At 47.3% G+C, this 18,797-nt stretch overlaps 1 long non-coding RNA gene across 1 annotated transcript; it reads right to left on the bottom strand.

Moving 5' to 3' along the window:
• Positions 1 to 5,332: 5,332 nt before the first annotated feature.
• On the bottom strand, positions 5,333 to 16,675 carry LOC116991310. Its single transcript, XR_004416747.1, has 3 exons — positions 16,612 to 16,675; positions 12,948 to 12,952; positions 5,333 to 5,343 (listed from the first exon to the last, which is right to left on the bottom strand). It is a non-coding gene; the product is annotated as an uncharacterized LOC116991310 (long non-coding RNA).
• Between the last annotated feature and the right edge of the window lie 2,122 nt (positions 16,676 to 18,797).

Below are 18,797 nucleotides of genomic sequence, written 5' to 3' on the forward strand. Positions count from 1 at the left end.
TACCATGACACCCAGGTCTCGCTGCATCTCCCCTTTTCCTAGTCGGCCATCATTTAGATAATAGTCTGCTTTCCAGTTTTTGCCACTAGACAATAGACAATAGATAATAGACAATAGGTGCAGGAGTAGGCCTTTCGGTCCTTCGATCCCTTCAATGTGATCATGGCTGACCATCCCAATCAGTACCCCGTTCCTGCCTTCTCCCAATATCCCCTGACTCCACTATTTTTAAGAGACTCTCTCTTGAAAGCATCCAGAGAACCCGCCTCCACTGCCCTCTGAGGCAGAGAATTCCCCAGACTCACCACTCTCTGTGAGAAAAAGTGTTTCCTCGTCTCCGTTCTAAATGGCTTACTCCTTATTCTTAAACTGTGGCCCCTGGTTCTGGACTCCCCCAACACCGGGAACACGTTTCCTGCCTCTAGCGTGTCCAAACCCTTAACATTCTTCTGTCTTCTCCCCATAACCGCTGACGCCTGAACTAACCAAGAATCTATCTAGCTCTGCCTTAAAAAAATCTATTGACTTGGCCTCCACGGCCTTCTATGGCAATGAATTCCACAGATTCATCACCTCCTGACCGGTGGGGGTACTCCAACACTTTGGGTCTATCTTCGCCTTGATAAACGTATCTCCTTTGCCTGCATGTGATGCATATCTCTACATTCCCTGCAGATCCATGTGCCTGTCTAAAAGCCTATTGAATGCCACTATGGTATCTACCTCCACCACCACCCCTGCCAGTGCATTCCAGGCACCCGTGACTCTGTGTAAAAAAACATGCACCATACATCTCCGTTAAACTTTCACCCCTTTCACTTTAAAGTTATGGCTTTAACATTTCCCATCTGGAAAAATTATTCTGACCATCTATCCTATCTCTGCCTGAGCATCATTTGGTTGCTGTGTTTTCCACATGCAACAAGGGGTCCAATGGTGATGTGTTTCCAATAAGGATGGTGGCAATTCAATGGGAGAAGCTGCAGGTGGTGTTGCTCCCATGTGTCTGCTGCCCTTGGTATAATGTCACCGTGAAAGGTGCTGGAACATGGAATATAGAACAGTACAGCACAAGCACTGGCTACTTCAGCCCACAATGTCTGTGCCAAACATGATGCCAGGATCATCACTCATCACTTATCTGGCCCCATAACAGAAGTGTCCACGTCGCAGGGCTGGAAAGTGGAAGTATCCTGAGCTAATTCTGCTCCCACCATCATCTATTGCGACAAGTGATGGCTTCCACTGATTGTCGCCGGAAGCTTGCGTCCTTTTCAGGACGGACGATGACAGCGAGGTCAACATTTGCAACAAGATGGACACAAAAAGAAGAATAAGATCACTTATCTAAAACGAGACAAAGCGCTGGAGTTGCTCAGCAGGCCAAGCAGCATCCCTGCAGAACATGGACAGTTGACATTCAGGGTCGAAACCCTTCTTCAGACGCCTAACTCGACCTGAAACGTTACCTGTCCATGTTCTCCAGTGATGCTGCCTGACCTGCTGAGTTACATGAAGTGTGCGCATTAGCGGGGCCTTGTGTGCATGTGCGGGGTCTCTAATGTATCAACTTCAAATGGCTCTAATGTATCAACTTCAAATACTACCCGTGGCAGTGCATTCTAGGCACTCACCATTCTCTGTGTACAAAATCTACACCACACACCTTGCCCCTCTCACCTGAAACCTATTGAAGTGTTGTTGAAGTTCAACCCCTTTCCTTTATTCTGAACGGTTGCAATAAGCTGCAGTTTGGTGTTAATGAGACATTTGTTCAGCAATTCTCCAAATTATCACAGGGCACTATTTAAAATTCATTATTTTGAGATGTGATTGTCACCAGCGAGGCCAATGTTCACTGACTATCCTGAAAAACATGTGACTACATCACCTGAAATGTTGCTGAAAACCCTTGATCACACTACAGTGAATATCTTTGAGAAGGAACTGCAGATGCTGGAAAATCGAAGGTAGACATAAGTGCTGGAGAAACTCAGCGGGTGCGGCAGCATCTATGGAGCAAAGGAAATAGGCAACGTTTCTGGCCAAAACCCTTCTTCAGACTGACGAAGATTGAGTCTGTAGAAGGGTTTCGGCCCGAAACGTTGCCTATTTCCTTCGCTCCATAGATGCTGCCGCACCCGCTGAGTTTCTCCAGCACTTTTGTCTACAGTGAATGTCTTATCTGGTGTAATAGGGTGTCACTGCACATAACCAACTGGCCGTGGTCTCTGGGATCAGTCCTGTAGACTGATGTACAAACCATGCTGTACTTGTTGTGGGAACACCATTGTATTCCTATTGATAGGCATAGAATAAACCACAAGGCATCACATCTTCCATCACCTATTCCCTTCTCTTCCTTAACACCTATCTCCATTTCTGGGGATAGACCAGAGACAAATATCTACTGTTAGTATTGTGGGAAGGAACTATAGAAGCTAGTTTATATCAAAGCTTGTTTATATCTGCTACAAGTCCATGGATTCCCATAGCTAGCTCACAGTCTACTTCCTGTAAGGACCATTCCATTCTCTTTGGTTCCCCATCATCTCTGTTGCGTTAGTTCTAAGAATTTTCACATCAATCCTTCCAAAACACAGAGTGCAGGAATAACTCAGCAGGTCAGACAGCATCCGTGGAGGGAATGGACAGATGACATTTCGCATCGAGTCTCAAAAAGGGAAGGGCCCTGAACTGAAATATTACCGATACCATTCCTCCCGCAGATGGGTCGAGACTGTTTGTCAGAGTTCTTTGAGTGTACAATGAGTCAGAGTGTTCTGGTATTTCTCAGGCACATTCTTATGGAGAAAAGCTTATTCCTCATCCATTATCACTCCCACGTTAATAGGATCTATGTCAGAGTTTGGGCCAGATAAAGATTCAGACCATGTATTTCCTGGCAACTTCAAACACTTGGATTCAATTTATATGTCTGCTTTGTTAACAAGGGGCTATCTTGTGCAACATTTCAAAGAAATCCAATATTTTTAGTAAGAATTACTTACTGAAGGGAGCAGTGGCTGCTTCTGCCAACTCGGAGAGCCAAGGACTATTCGTGCCTTTGTCTACTCTTCATACCCATCATGTGGTGAATGTTCACCATGCTATCTCTCAGAGAGCCCTTCCCCGACTGCCTGCGGGCTTCGACAACAGCCGACCAATTTCCTGGACAGGGGCAGACAAAGGATGGTGGGCTAAGTGATGAGGGAGGGCAGTGGAATGGCCAGGAAGTAAAGTTGTGCTTTGTGAAGACACCAAAATGTGTTGGTGTTCTGTCACTCAGCTGAGAGTCACAGGGGGAAGAGAGGGGGACTGGGGGATGGAGTGTGACTGAGAGAGAAGGGTGAGGGAGGGTGAGGGGGGGTGAGGGAGGGTGAGGGTGGGTGAGGGGAGGGTGAGGGTGGGTGAGGGGGGGTGAGAGAGATGGGGTGAGGGTGGGTGAGGGAGGGTGAGGGTGGGTGAGGTAAGGGTGAGGGAGGGTGAGGGAGGATGAGGGGTGAGGGAGAGGGTGGGGATTGGGTGTGGGTGGGGAGGGGTGGGGTACTTAGAGAGATGGGGAGGGGTGGTTGCAGGGTGGTTGAGGGGGCGTGGGGTGCGGTGGGGGGTGCGGTGTTAGAGTGCGGGAGGGGGGGAGGGTGCTGAGGTGGTTGGGTGACGGGGGTGAGGGGGGTGCGGTGTTTGCGGCTGGGTGAGGATGGGTAGGAGGGTTGATGGGTGAGGGTGGGGTGACGGAGGGTGAGGGAGGGTGAGGGAGGGTGAAAGAGGGAATGTCAATGCGACTCGGTGGGGAAGTTCGACTCCCCGAGGGAGGGTGACTGGGTGATGGAGTGTGGGAGTGAGGGAATGAGGTCATGAGGGCGGGAGTGAGGTTGTGAGTGATTGAGGGAGTAACGAGGGAGAGTGACTGGGTGAGAGAGGCTACACGCCAGTGTAAAACCACCACTACTATTAGATCCCAGTCGTTATCAGAAGTCAGGACGGATTAGAATTGCCCTGCTACATGCACCCGGTTTATCCCAACTCCAGATAACTTGACCTGTGAACAGACCAGCATCTGCCCTTTGAGCTGCATTGATAATTTAATGTGCACATCTTTACTTCAGGAACCAGCAGATATTGAATGTTGTCAGTTATTAAATTCAATCAGTTACAAAGCAGGAAGGTTAGAGATACGTGGAGACTGCAGACGCTGGAGCCAAACATAATGTGTTGGAGGAACTCAGCAGGTCAGGCAGCATACTTTATGTTTGAAGAAGGGTCCCAACCTGAAATGTCACTTGCCCAGTCCCTTGCCCAGATGCTGCCTGACCCGCTGAGTTCCACCTGTGCTTTGAGGTTAGAGGTACTAGCTGTGCAGGGACACAGTGATCAGACACACTGGTGAATTCATCATCACAACGCAAGGAATGAAAGAGTAACGTGTCAGTGTAGGGTTTATACATTATCCTGTTCGCAACAAGATCTGACATGTGAGAAACCCCACATGTAATACACTGGAGCTTGTAAACAATCAGGTACATTACAAATCCTGACATATGCATTATCCTGTGTATAACACTCATAAGTTCACAAATTCATACATTTTAAGAGCAAAATTAAGCCATTCGGCCCATCAAGTCTACTCCAACATTCAATCATGGCTGATCTATCATCCTCTCTCAACCCCATTTTCTTGCCTTCTCCCCATAACCCCTGACACCCGTACTAATCAAGAATCTGTCAATCTCCACCTTAAAAATATCCATTGACTTGGCTCCCGTCTGTGGCAATGAATTCCACAGATTCACCACTCATTGACTAAATAAATTCCTCTCCATCTCCTTTCTAAAGGTACGTCCTTTTAGTCTGAGGCCATCCTAGACTCTCCCACTAGCTGAAACATCTTCTTCACACCCATTCTATCCAGGCCTAGGCATGTAACAAACCCAAGTTTGCATGTTGGCCTGTGCATAACTAACCAGGTCTGCATGTTATCCTGTATTAAGCAACCTATAAACACTGTGTAGTATGGATCCCACAAGAGGCTATAATTAAATATTAACTTAATTGTTATTGAACCAATTAGCCCATGCACCTCATTCTCCCGTAAATATTGAACAAGCAACATAATTATACTGTAGAAACAAGGATAAGGAGGCGGTTTACACAAAAGTTTAGAAAGAGCTGGAGTAACACAACGGGCCAGGCAGCATCTCTGGAGTAACTCAATGGGTCATCTCATGCTCTGCATCAAGTGATATGGGGGAAAAGCAGGAACGGGGTACTGATTGTGGATGATCAGCCAGGATCATATTGAATGGCTCGAAGGGCCGAATGGTCTACTCTTGCACCTATTTTCTATGTTTATTTCAAGTTCACGTTCAAGTGAGTTTATTGTCATGTGTCCCTGTATAGGACAATGAAATTCTTCCTTTGCTTCAGCACACAGAACATAGTAGGCATTTATTACAAAACAGATAAGTGTGTCCATATACCATAATATAAATATATACACACCTGAATATGTTTCTATGTTTCTCCAGAGATGCTGCCTGAACCGCTGAGTTACTCCATCACTTTGGTTGGTTTTTAGTCTGGAGATACAGCATGGAAACAGGCCCTTTGGTCCACTAAGTCCATGCCGCCCATCAATCACCCATTCACACTAGTTCTATCATATCCCATTTTCTCAGCCATTCCCTACACACCAGGGGCCATTTACAAAGGGGCAACTTGGCCATTTGGCCCATCAAGTATTCTCCGTCATTCAATCATGGCTGATCTATCTTTCCCTCCTAACCCCATTCTCCTGCCTTCTCCCCATAACCTCTGACACCTGCACTATGACCTGCACTCTGAAATCAGCACGTCTTTGAGAGAGGAAACTGGCGCACCCGGAGGAAACCCACACAGTGATAGGGAGAACGTGCAAACTCCGCACGGACAGCACCCGAGGTCAGGACCGAACCTGGGTCTCTCTTCCACTGCTGCAGCACTGTGCCTCCCTTTATCATAGTTCCATCTGATCGTTGCTGTTCCTCTGATGCACTAGGCTGCAGCCAGGCTAGGGGGTGGTGCCCTGCTTTATTCAGCACATTACTAAGATGACAGTTCTGACACAGTTGCAAGGCTCTGATATTATTTTCCATGAAGTATTTTGATTAAAGAAGCAGTAATTGATGGCAGTCAAGCCTGTGCTGTGTGCCAGTATTTGCCGTTAGACTCAGCAGATCCTGCTGCCTTCCTCCTTCACGATTAGCAAATCTTTACTTTCTGTTAACCATAGGTCATTAAAAGAAAAACATCTGAGTTTAATCAGGCAGTGTTCTGGAAGCCAGAGCACTTATTTTAGCCTTGGGACTGTACTTTGTCATCGCTCTTGCTTGGCACTGCACCTCATCAAAGGACAAACACAGGATTGTTCCAACAAAACCTCAGGGTTTGAATCAGCTCCAGCTTTCTCAAATTGATTTTAATGTGGGCGTCTCCTGCATGAATTTTGACACGAACGTCTCCCCAACTACTCATAATCTCCATTAAATTATATCCTACTTGAAATGAAAGAAGGATAAAACGAGAGAGTGGGCAGAAATCCAAGAGTAGGATGCATTCCATTTTTGGACATGGATCACTCAGTGTGAAATAGGAAGCTGGGATGGGGACAGGTTCATTACTTTGCTTTGATTATAGATCATTGGAAGATACGACACAGAAACAGGCCCTTCGGCCCACCATGTCCATGCTGAGCACGATGCCAAGATCAACAAATCTCCTGTGGCTGCATGTGATCCACATCCCTCCATTCCCTGCACATCCTATCTAAAAGCATCCAGATATAGAAACAGTTTCTTCCCAGGTGTTATCAGGTAACTGAACCATCCTACCACAACCAGAGAGCAGTCCTGAACTACTATCTACCTCATTGGTGACCCTTGGACTATCTTTGTTCGAACGTTACTGGCTTTACCTCGCACTATACGATAATCCCTTATCATGTATCTATACACTGTGAATGGGTTGAATGCAAACATGTATTGTCTTTCCGCTGACTGGTTAGCACGTAACAAAAGCTTTTCACTGTACTTCGGTACACGTGACAATAAACTAAACTGAACCGAAGCCTCTTAAATGCCACTGTCATATCTGCCTCCACCGCCACCCCTGACAACGCATTTCAGATGCTCACCCCCCCCCCCGCCCCCTTTTGTGTAAAATACCTGCCACGCACATCTCCTTTACACTTTGCCACTTTCACCTTAAAATTCTGCACTTGATTCTTTGACATTTCCACCCTGGGAGAAAATTCCTGACTGTCTGCCCTATTTATGCCACTCAGAATTTTATACACTTTTACAGGTGCCAGAGGTTGTGGGGAGAAGGCAGGAGAATGGGGTTAGGAGAGAGAGATCGATCAGTCATGATTGAATGGCGGAGAAGGCTTGATGGGCCTAAAGGCCTAATTCTGCTCCTATCACTTATGATCTTACGATCAGGTCTCCCCTCAGCCTCTGCTTATTTTTTTCCAAAAATAAACATCATTTAGAATATAAAATATATAAAAAACATACACTAAACAACAACACAAAACACTTCCGTCATTCTCAGCATCCACACATTCATTGGTGTTATATTCTGTGGTGTTCGCAAACTATCCTTACACTACTCATCCTTATTTCAGGCCTGGATAGAGTGGATGTGGAGAGGATGTTTCCACTAGTGGGAGAGCCTAGGGCCAGAGGTCACGGCCTCAGAATTAAAGGACAGTCATTTGGGAATGGGATGAGGAGGAATTTATTTAGTCAGAGGGTGGTGAATCTGTGGAATTCATTGCTACAGAAGGCAGTGGAGGCCAAGTCAATGAATATATTTAAGGCAGAGATAGATAGATTCTTGATTAGTACGGGTGTCATGGGTTATGGGGCAAAGGCAGGAGAATGGGGTTAAGAGGGAAAGATAGATCAGCCATGATTGAATGGCTGAGTAGACTTGATGGGCCGAATGGCCTAATTCTGTTTCTATCACTTATGAACTCATGAACTAAGCACCCTGGTCAGTCATGTGGACCCCTGGAGTGATCTCCCCCTCATTTTTTTGAGGGGTGTCCCCACTTTACTCTGCCCCCCAATGTCCAGCAGGAGATGGACCCTAGACTGTGGTCCTCCCCCACAGAGCCATGGCGTTGGTTGCACCAAGCTTCAGTGTGTCCCTCAGCACATACTCCTGCAGTCTGGAGTGGGCCAGTTGGCAACCATCCCTGAAGATAACCATAAAATGCTGGAGTAACTTAGCGGGTCAGGCAGCATCTCTGGAGAGGAGGAATGGGTGACGTTTCAGGTCGAGACCCTTCTTCAGACCGAGAGCAGCATTCCCTGATGGGCATCTCGCTCAGGGAATGTTGCCAACTCAGCCTCTGATGCTCCAGAGAAAACAGTCCAATATCAACAGTGGTCACAGCCTGGGTTCCCAGTTAATGACTTCCCCTATTCTGGTCAGTGGTGGGCGAGGGGTAAGTAGGTGAGGGGACGGGGTGCATCCAGAAAAGTTTAGTTTAGTTTAAAGCATTAGATGCAGGAGGAGGCCATTCGGCCCTTCGAGCCAGCACCGCCATTCATTGTGATCATGACTGATCGTCCCCAATCAAAACCTGTGCCTGCCTTCTCCCCAAATCCCTTGATTCCACCAGCCCCTAGAGCTCTATCTAAAGGGCCTGTCCCTCTTTCACGAACTAATTCACGACCTCTGCTGAGTTTGCCCTTGACTCATACTCGCAGCATGGTCGTCACGAGGTCGTATGGGGCCATAGGTAGGTCGTGATGCTAGTCGTAGGTACTTGTGGCATTAAGTAGGTCGGGGCATTTTTCTAGCCTGATGAAAAATGTCCACGAGTAAAAAAGGTCGTGAATTAGGTCGTGAAAGTGGGACTGGCCCTTTACTCTCTCTTAAATCCATCCAGTGATTTGGCCCCCACTGCCCTCTGTGGCAGGGAGGTCTAGTGCGGAAACAGACCCTTCAGCCCGGGACCCGGGTCTCTGGCGTTGTAAGGCAGCAACTCTACCAATGCGACTCCAAGTATGGGTTGACTGGTCACTGTCTCCACCCTTCTCTCCCCATCCTCATCCTTTTCTCCCCCAACCCCACCTGACTCATCTGCTAATCAACCCTGTCTTACTGTGATCCACCCATCACTTCCCTGTTCTTGCCCAACCCCATCCCGCCACCTCTTTCTAACACTAGCTCCCCTCTATTGCATTGGACTGAAGAAGGGTCCTGACCCAAAATGGTTCTAGCCATTTTCCACCGGATATCCTCCCTGACCCACTGAGTTCCTCCTGCCATTTGTCTTAGGCTCAAAATGTCAGTATCTGTAGACTTGTGTCTCCTTTGGTTTGTATTGGGTAACCTGATATGGGGTACAGTGAATGACTGTGGTCCTGCCTTCTCAGGGCTTGGCTGGAACTGGGGAAATGGACACATCACTGTCCAGTGACACTGGTGTTGTGGGAGGATAGATTAGTATCAGAGTTGTATCTGTAATATGTGTAAAGTAGTACTGTCATTGTGGTACCTGTATAGGTAAGTACAGTAGGTTCAGTACCTGTGGCTATGGTACCTGAGCAGGTAGTACCTGTTACTGAAGTACCTGTACAGGTAGTACTGTCACTGTAGTACATGTACAGGTAGTACTGTATTTGTATTACTTAAACAGGTAGTACCTGTACCTGAAGTACCTGTATAGGTAGTACCATTGCTGTAGTACCTGTACAGGTAGTACTGCGTCACTCGAGCCGAGCCAGCATCACGAACTGGGAGGGGAGAAGAGAAAGGGAAAAAGTGTGATGTTAAGTGTGGGACTACAAGGAAGAGAGCAGAGAACAAAAAGATATGGGATGGGTATTTAATGCAAGGAGGGAGAGGGGAACAGTCAGAGGGTTGTTTTTTTCTGATCAGTGGCCTGTGACTAGTGGAGTTCCATCGAGTTCACTGCTGTTTTTACATTAACGATTTGGATGAGTATGGAGTTTACCACTGTTGGGGGCAAATTTGCAGATGCCCCCAAAACTGGTGGTACAGTGGGCAGTGATTAAGGACGTGGAAGTTTACATCGGGATCTAGATCAGTTGGGAAAGTGGGTCAGGAATGACAAATGTAATTTAACTCTGAAAAGTGTGAGATGTTGCATTTTGGTGTGCCAAACCAGGGCAGGATTGGCAGAGTAAATGGTAGAGGCCTGGAGAAGTGGTGCAGAGCAGAGAGAGATCTGGGAGTACAGTCCCCTGAAGGTGTTGAGTCAGGTGGACAGGGTGGGGACACACTTGCCTTCATTGTGATGGGTATTTGAGCACAAGGGTTAACAAACCATAATGCAGCTGTGCGAGTCGTCGGAGAGTCGTTCTGTAGTTCTGGATGCCCTGCTGTAGGAGGGGCGTCACAAAGTTGGAAAGGGTGCAGAAGAGATTCACCAGGCTGTTCCCTCGGCTTGCAGCTCGGGTTATGGGGAGAGGTTGCATAGTCTGGAACTTTTTTCTTTGGAGCATAGGAGGATGAGTTTGTGACCTTATTGAAGCTCTGATTTCCTCCCACACTCCAAAGATGCACAGGTTTGTTGATAAATTGGCTTTGGTAAAATTGTAAATTGTTCCCAGTGTGTAGGATAATGTTAATGTGCGGGGATCGCTAGTCGGCACGGACTTGGTGGGCCGAAGGGCCTGTTTCAGCACTGTATCTCTAACCTGAACTGAACTAAACCATTCAAAGATGGAACGAAGAGCTAATTAAGAGGCTCTCCCATTTTTCAAAGCCTCAATGATCCACATCAATACTCCTACACCCTCAATGAAAATTACATCCTGTTGCTTACATTCTCCTGAGAATTCGTATAGCTATGGACCAGTACGGGATTAGTTCGGGTGTCAGGAGTAATGGGGAGAAGGCAGGAGAATGGGGTTGAGAGGGAAAGGAAGATCAGCCATGATTGAATGGCGGAGTAGACGTTGGGCCAATTGGCCTAATTCTCCTCCTATAACATATTAACTTATATAGCGTGGAAAGAGGCCCTTCGGCCCCCCCGAGCCCGTGCTGTCCAGCGATCGCCCGATCATACTAGTTCTAACCTACACATTAGGGACAATTTACAGAAGCCAATTAATTTGGGAGGAAACCGGAGCACCCGAGGAAAACTCACACAGTCACAGCTAGAACGTACAAACTCTGTACAGACAGCACCCGTGCTCAGGATCGAACCCAAGTCACTGGCGCTGTAAGGCAGCGCCCCTACCGCTGGGCCACCATGCCGTTCCCTCACAAATATTCTCTTTAATTAACCAACGTGATTAATTTTCTGATCCATGCCCTCCCCACCTTTGCAGAGGGCTCCATCTAGCGGCAGCCTGTACAGGGGCAAAACTAATCATAACTATTTATTTATTTTAAGTAGGAGTAATTTTAACCTTTACTTTCAATAACATTTTGACTTCCCTCTTAGAACCCCTTCCCACTCCACAGTCCGTAAGCTCACACAAAGATGGAACACAGATGTGCCCTGACCCCACTAACCCTGCTCTCCAAGAGGTATGATCAGAAGCAATTGAATGTGCTTTTTGTTAGCCAGTGCAATTTTATTAATTTTCACCCACAAGCAAATTCTTTCTGCAAGATAAAACAAGCTTGCTGCACCAGGAAATGAAATCCTGTTTGCCAGGACCTCCAGCGCAGAAAACAGCATCAAGATGGCTCATGTTGCAGAGTGCCAGTTCTAGGGAGCGCCACTGCAAGTTGCCACGGGAACTCAACCCTGACAATAACTGGCCAATTACCTTCAGCACTCAGCGGTGACCAGAAACAGGCACGCACACACTATTATAGTACACACTCACACATGCACATGCACACACACGTGGCACACACGCAGACAAATACACACATATACATGTACACACACACACACACACACATGCACGCACACATACACATGCACACATAAATGCACACCACACATACAAATGCATACACAAACACACATACACACACACATGTACACATATACACATGCGCGCACACAAACACATGAACAAACACACAAAAACAACCACACACAAATATAGACATGCTGGAGGAACTCAGTGGGTTAGGCACACACATTCACATGTACACACACATGCACACACCAACACACTCACACACACACATAAACACACACACAAATAGACACACACACACACACACACACACACACACACACACACACACACACACACACACACACACACACACACACACACACACACACACACACACACACACTGATACACACACACACACTCGCATCTGTGCACACATACGCTCACACACAACTAGCGTAGCACAGATATTGCACCATTTCATGCAACTAATGCACCCCCACACATAAGTAATGCACAGATATTTGCACAGATCTACACTCACCTTCACCAAGTAGTGCAAACCCTTGTGCACACGCAACTCCCATTCTTGAACATAACTGAGCTGCACCCTCTCCTTTTCCACAAACTACCACGTAAAGTTGCAGTGGGGACACACATTGAATACGGCAGTGTGTTGCCAATCTCACTCAAACCCATGGCTGGCTGAACTGGCAGCAGTCTAGGTGGGCGAGGTACACAGTGTTCTGAGACTTGGTTGCAATACATTTTTGAGGCACCAATGACATTCCACAGTAGGGAAGCTGTTGTCATGCTGATGCTTCTTTCAACATCTCTGGTCCCCTTCTGCCTCCCTGCCAATAGTCAGTTGGATTCTGGCAACACACAACCCTTGCGGTCCTTCCCATCCCACATCTGGTCTGTGGCTGTGATACCCAGTTACATTGTGTGGAATATTGGAATGTTACTACCAGAGTTACTCTCCCTCTCCCTCTCTACCTCGCCCTCTATCTCTCCCTCTCCTCCCTCTCCTTCCCTCTCTCTCTGTCCCTCTCCCACTCCCACCTCCTCTTTCCCTCTCCCTCTTTCCCTCTCCCCCTCCCTCTCTTCTCTCCCTCCCACTCCCTCTCTCCCTCTCCCTCCCCATCCCTGCCCCCCTCCCTCTCTTCTATCCCTCTCCCACCCTCTCTCCCTCCCCATCCCTGCCCCCCTCCCTCTCCCCCTCTCCTCTCTTCTCTCCCTCCTCTCTCCTTCACCCTCTCCCTCCCTGTCCCTCTCCCTCTCCCCCTCTCTCCCTCTCCTCTCTCCACTCCCTCTCTCCCTCTCCCTCTCCCTCTCCCTGCCCCTTCCCTCTCCCCCTCTCTCCTTCTCTCTACTCCCCCTCTCTCCCTCTCCTTCTCCCTTCCCTCCTCTCTCTCTCCTATATTCTATATATATTGTATATTCTCCTGCAAAGGGGTTTCATTTTAAAGTCTCTTGCAAGAACTGGCATCTTAAACAGTGCAGCTTTCCTTGTCCCAGTGCTGAGGTTCTGGGAAAGGGCAGAGGATAGTTGAGCCATGTCAATCACCAACTCTCATTCACCCTTCCCCTTATCTGACTCCCCTTTATCTCCTTTTTGTCTCTCTTGTCCCATTTTTGTCACTCATTTGTCTCCTTTTCATCTCAATCCTCTGCCCACCCATCTACCAATCAACCCCCCCCCCCCCCCTTCACCTGTATCCACCTATCACTCACCAGGTTGCCCTCCCCCTCCTGTTTGTCAGCTCTCTGTCCCTACTGCGATACTTTGTTGTCGCAGTCACTGCTGTGAGTTGAAGGTTGACTACCTTCAGTATTGTATTTTAATAGAAATCAACAAAGTGCTGGAGGAACTCCATGGGTTAGGCAGCATCGTGGGAGGGATTAGACAGATGGTGTTTCGGTTGAGACCCTTCTGCAGACTCGAGAAGTTCGAAGAACAGTACTGACCTGAAATATCGTCTATCCCAGTCTCTCCACAGATTGATTGACCTGATTGAGAGATACAGCATGGAAACAGGCCCTTTGGATCACACGACCATCAATCATCCATTCACACTAGTTCTGTGTTAGTTCTGTGTTATCCTTTTTTTGCACCCACTTCCTACACACTAGAGGCCAATTCATCTACAAACCTGCACCAGAGAAACATAGAAACATAGAAGCAGGAGTAGGTCATTCAGTCCTTCCAGCCAGCACCGCCATTCAATATGATCATGGCTGATCATCCAGAATCAGTACCCCGTTCCTGCTTTTTCCCCATATCCTTTGATTCTGTTTGCCCTGAAAGCTAGATCTAACTCTCTCTTGAATACATCCAGTGACTTGGCCTCCACAGCCTTCTGTGGCAGAGAATTCCACAGATTCACAACTCTCTGGGTAAAAAGGTTTTTCCTCATCTCAGTCCTAAATGGCCCACCCGTTATTCTTCAACTGTGACCCCTGGTTCTGGATTCCCCCAACATGGGGAGCAATTTTCCTGCATCTCTGGGATGTGAGAGGAAACCAGAGCACTTGGAGGAAACTCCATGTAGTCACTGGGTGAATGTGCAAATTCCACACAGATAGCGTCTCTGACTTTGTGATGACTCTACCAGCGGTGCCTGACCCACTGAGTTCCTCCGGGTGCTCTGCGTTTGTTTTTTGCTCAAGATTCTGCAGTTTCTTGTGTCTCTCCAGCATTCCTTATAGCAGCTCCCTGAACTTTGTCCTCCATTCCATTCCTAGCTATGGTAATGCCTATTGTAGTTCAAGTCAAGTCAAGAGGGTTTATTGTCATGCCTCATGTAATTCACAATACCTTCCCCTGCTAACTGACCATCAGAAAGAGTGAAGCATAACAAAAACTTGGCAAATTTCCAACAAATTCACTTCCAAATCTTTTTCAAATGTGGGAATAAGGTACAAAGGTATAAAGTCATGGGAAAAACAGAAGCTGAAGCTATTAGCGTGACCACGGAAAGGGAGTGATCAAGCCAACAAAGTCACAAAGTGCAGCGTTAACTCAGCCAGCCAAGCAGCATCTCTGGAGAACATGAATGGGTGATGGTTCTTTGGATAATATGGATAATATGGATAGACGATGATACTCTGGAGATCATGGATTGATGACATTCTCTGGAGAACATGGATCGGCAATGGTTCCCTGGAGAATTTGTGGAATTCCCTGCCACAGAAGGCAGTGGAGGCCAGGTCACTGGATGGATTTAAGAGAGAGTTAGTTGGAGCTCTAGGGGCTAGTGGGATCAAGGGATATGGGGAGAAGGCAGGCACGGGTTATTGATTGGGGACGATCAGCTATGATCACAATGAATGGCGGTGCTGGCTCGAAGGGCCGAATGGCCTCCACCTGCACCTATTTTCTATGTTTCTATGTTTCTATGTAACAAGGGTATGCGGCAATCTCTATACAACATGGATGGGTGATAGTAATCTGGAGATCACGGAGAGGTGATGCTCTCTGGAGAACATAGAGAGGTGATATTCTCTGCAGCTCATGGATAGGCGGCATTCTCTGGTAAACACAGATAAGCAACGTTCTCTGGGGAATGTGGATAGGTGACGGTTCTCTGGTGAACATGGACAAGCACCATTCTCTGGGGAACATGGATAGGCGATGTTCTCTGCAGGACATGGATAGGCCATTCGCTCCACAATGCTGCCGAGTTCCTCCAGCATTTTGTATTTTGCTCAGGATTCTAACATCTGCAGTTCCTTGTGTCACCCTTATATATTTTTATTGACATTTTGCAAAAACTCTATAAAACCAATCAACACCTCTTATTAATACTCTTAAACAAAGTTTTTCATGGTATATGGGTTTAGATGTCAATAATACATCAATACCAATACAAATACCAGGATTTTGTTCATTTATCTTGGAGTTTCGGAGGAAGATAAGGTTTTATATTTACTTTAGACTTTAGAGATACACTGCAGAACAGGCGCTTTGGCCCACCGAGTTTGTACCGACCAGCGATCACCCCGTACACTAACACCATCCTACACACCAGTGATAACTTAAAAAATGTTCTACCAAAGCCAATTAACTTACAAACCTGCACGTCTTTGGAGTGTGGGCGGAAACCGGAACACCCGGAGAAAACCCACGCGGTCACAGGGAGAAAGTACAAAAGTACATACACCTGTAGTCAGCACCGAACCCAGGTCTCGGGCACTGTAAGGCAATAACTCCATCTCTACGCCACTATGCTGCCCCTCGTCCACTTCATCCAAAATGGAAAGAATAAATCAAGAATTTCCAGAACCAGCAATTATCTCATTGAGATGATTCTCCACGATGATACATAAATATAAATCATGGATGACTACAAATCCCATCATACCCTCTGGCAGAGAGACAATTTGCCATACTTCCCTTTCTTCCAATACCTTGCAATTTTGTCCTAGATTAAATGTCAAAAATCCTTTCATACTATTCTCACCCCCTTTCCTCTCTCCCCATCCCCTTCATCCATATCCCTACCTTTGATTTATATTTTCACTCTTCTCTCCTTACCTCACACCCTTTTGTCTCCTATGCATCTCTGCCGTTTGTTCACCCATCTGACATTCAGATCCCCCCCCTCACCTGTATCCTCTTCCCACAAGCCACCATTTGCCCCACTCTACAATGTAGAAACAAGAAATTGCAGCTGCCGGTTCACAAAAAAAAGACACAATGTGCTGGAGTAACTCAGCGAGTAACTCCCCTTCCACTTGCATTCCATCCTATAGCTGCACAATTCGCAACGCTTCAATTCTTTTGTCTCATTCCTTTTGTCTTTTCAACGCTGGCCTTTGTCCACAATCTATCAACTCCCCCCACCCGACATCTCACCTGTATCCACCTATTACTTCCAGGCTATCTCTCCCATCCCCCCCAACCCCCCCCCCCCACCCCACCATCATCAGTCTGAAGAGGGAACTGGGGTTAAAGTGTCACCTACCCATGTTCTCCAGCAATGCTCCTTGGCCCACTGAGTTACTCTAACACTTTGTGCCTTTATTTGTCCTTCATTTTCAGCTTCCCCCCCCCCCCCCTCCCAACAATCGGTCTGTAGTAGGATCCCAATTCAAAACATTGCCCATCCATGTCCACCAGAGATGCTGCCTGATCCGCTGAGTTACTCCAGCACTGTATGCTGTACTATATCAGATAATACTCGACATGAATACAGTCAGGCCATGCACATACAACAGGTGGAGCAAAGAGAGTGCAGATTATAGTTTTCAGCATTATAGCACCACTCAACATCACCCCATTCTCTGTATGTTACTTTGCCTTAAGGAACACCACTCTCCCCGTTGGATTGCAACCTTGTCGTGGTCGGGGAGCTTGTGTGTCTCAGTGACCCCTAGAGCTAGGCCAGCGGGAGATTCGTCTACTGTTAGGGTCTCCCATGCTGGACAGGTCGAAGGGTAGAGAGGAGACGAAGAGCGATCCACTGGTCCTCCAGGTTGGAGGTTGAGCACAGGGCTAACAACCCTGTCTCGTAAAACACATATGTTACGGGAACAGCAACTGAAGGAATCAACACTACTGGGTGTGATGGACCCATATCAACTCCTGTTTGTCAGCTATAAAAACCTGGATGCAACATAACTTCCTCAAACTCAACAGCGATAAAACTGAATTCCTCCTCATAGGCTCCAAATCCACACTCAGCAAAATCAATAACCCCACTCTCACCATCGACGGCACCACTGTCTCCCCATCTCCCCAGGCCCGCAACCTTGGCGTGATCTTTGATTCCACCCTCTCCCTTGAGCCTCACATCCGCCATGTCATTAAAACCTCCTTCTTTCACCTCCGCAACATCGCCAAACTCAGACCCCTCTCACACCTCCCGCTGCTGAAAGACTCATCCATGCCTTCATCTCCTCCCGACTGGACTACTGCAACTCACTTCTCCTTGGCATCAGCTCCACCTACATCAACCGACTCCAACTGGTCCAGAACGCAGCCGCCCGACATCACCCACACCAAATCCTGGCATCACATCACTCCAGTCCTCAAACAACTTCACTGGCTTCCCATCTCCCACCGGATCACCTACAAAATCCTGGTCCTCACCTACAAAGCCCTCCACCATCTGGCCCCCCCATATCTCATTGACCTCCTCTCCCCCTACCAACCCTCACGGTCCCTCAGATCCACATCAGCCGGTCTCCTCTCCATCCACAAGTCCAACCTCCGCAGTTTTGGGGACAGAGCCTTCTCCAGGGCAACTCCCAGGCTCTGGAACTCCCTCCCCCAACTGATCCACAATTCCGTGTCCCTCACCATCTTCCAGTCCCGCCTCAAGACCCATCTCTTCACCTCTGCCTATCCTTAGCCCCACGTCCCCCTCCCTTTTCATCTGTGCTTGAATTGCCTCATATTGTGTTTTGAATTGAATTCTGTCTTTAATTTGTGTACTAGTCATGTCTCTACTATTTATATCATTCCCCTTACATGTTTTTCCTCTACTTGCTAAATTTTTGTAAGGTGTCCTTGAGACTCTTGAAAGGCGCCCATAAATAAAATGTATTATTATTATTATTATTAGAACAGACAGGAGTGGAGGACCTTCGTTGACCTACATGCTAGGAGGCATAATAGGCAGTAAGTAAGTAAGTAACACCACTGCCCAAACGCATTACCTCACATTTCTCTGGATTAAATTCTATTTGTCACTTTTTGCCCAATGGAGCAGACCACTGATATTTCCCTGGAATCTAAAGCCCTCCTACTCACTATCTGCCACAAGGCCTACTTCAAAACGGCACACAAAGTTGTTAAGGGTTGGAGACACAAGCAACTGCAGATGATGGAATCTTGAGCAAAACTCAAAGTGCTGGAGTAACTCAGCGGGTCAGGCAGTGTCTGTGGGGGGAATGGATAGGTGATGT

Source organism: Amblyraja radiata, chromosome 33, assembly GCF_010909765.2.
Source record: "Amblyraja radiata isolate CabotCenter1 chromosome 33, sAmbRad1.1.pri, whole genome shotgun sequence".
In the NCBI taxonomy this organism is placed as follows: Eukaryota; Metazoa; Chordata; class Chondrichthyes; order Rajiformes; family Rajidae; genus Amblyraja; species Amblyraja radiata.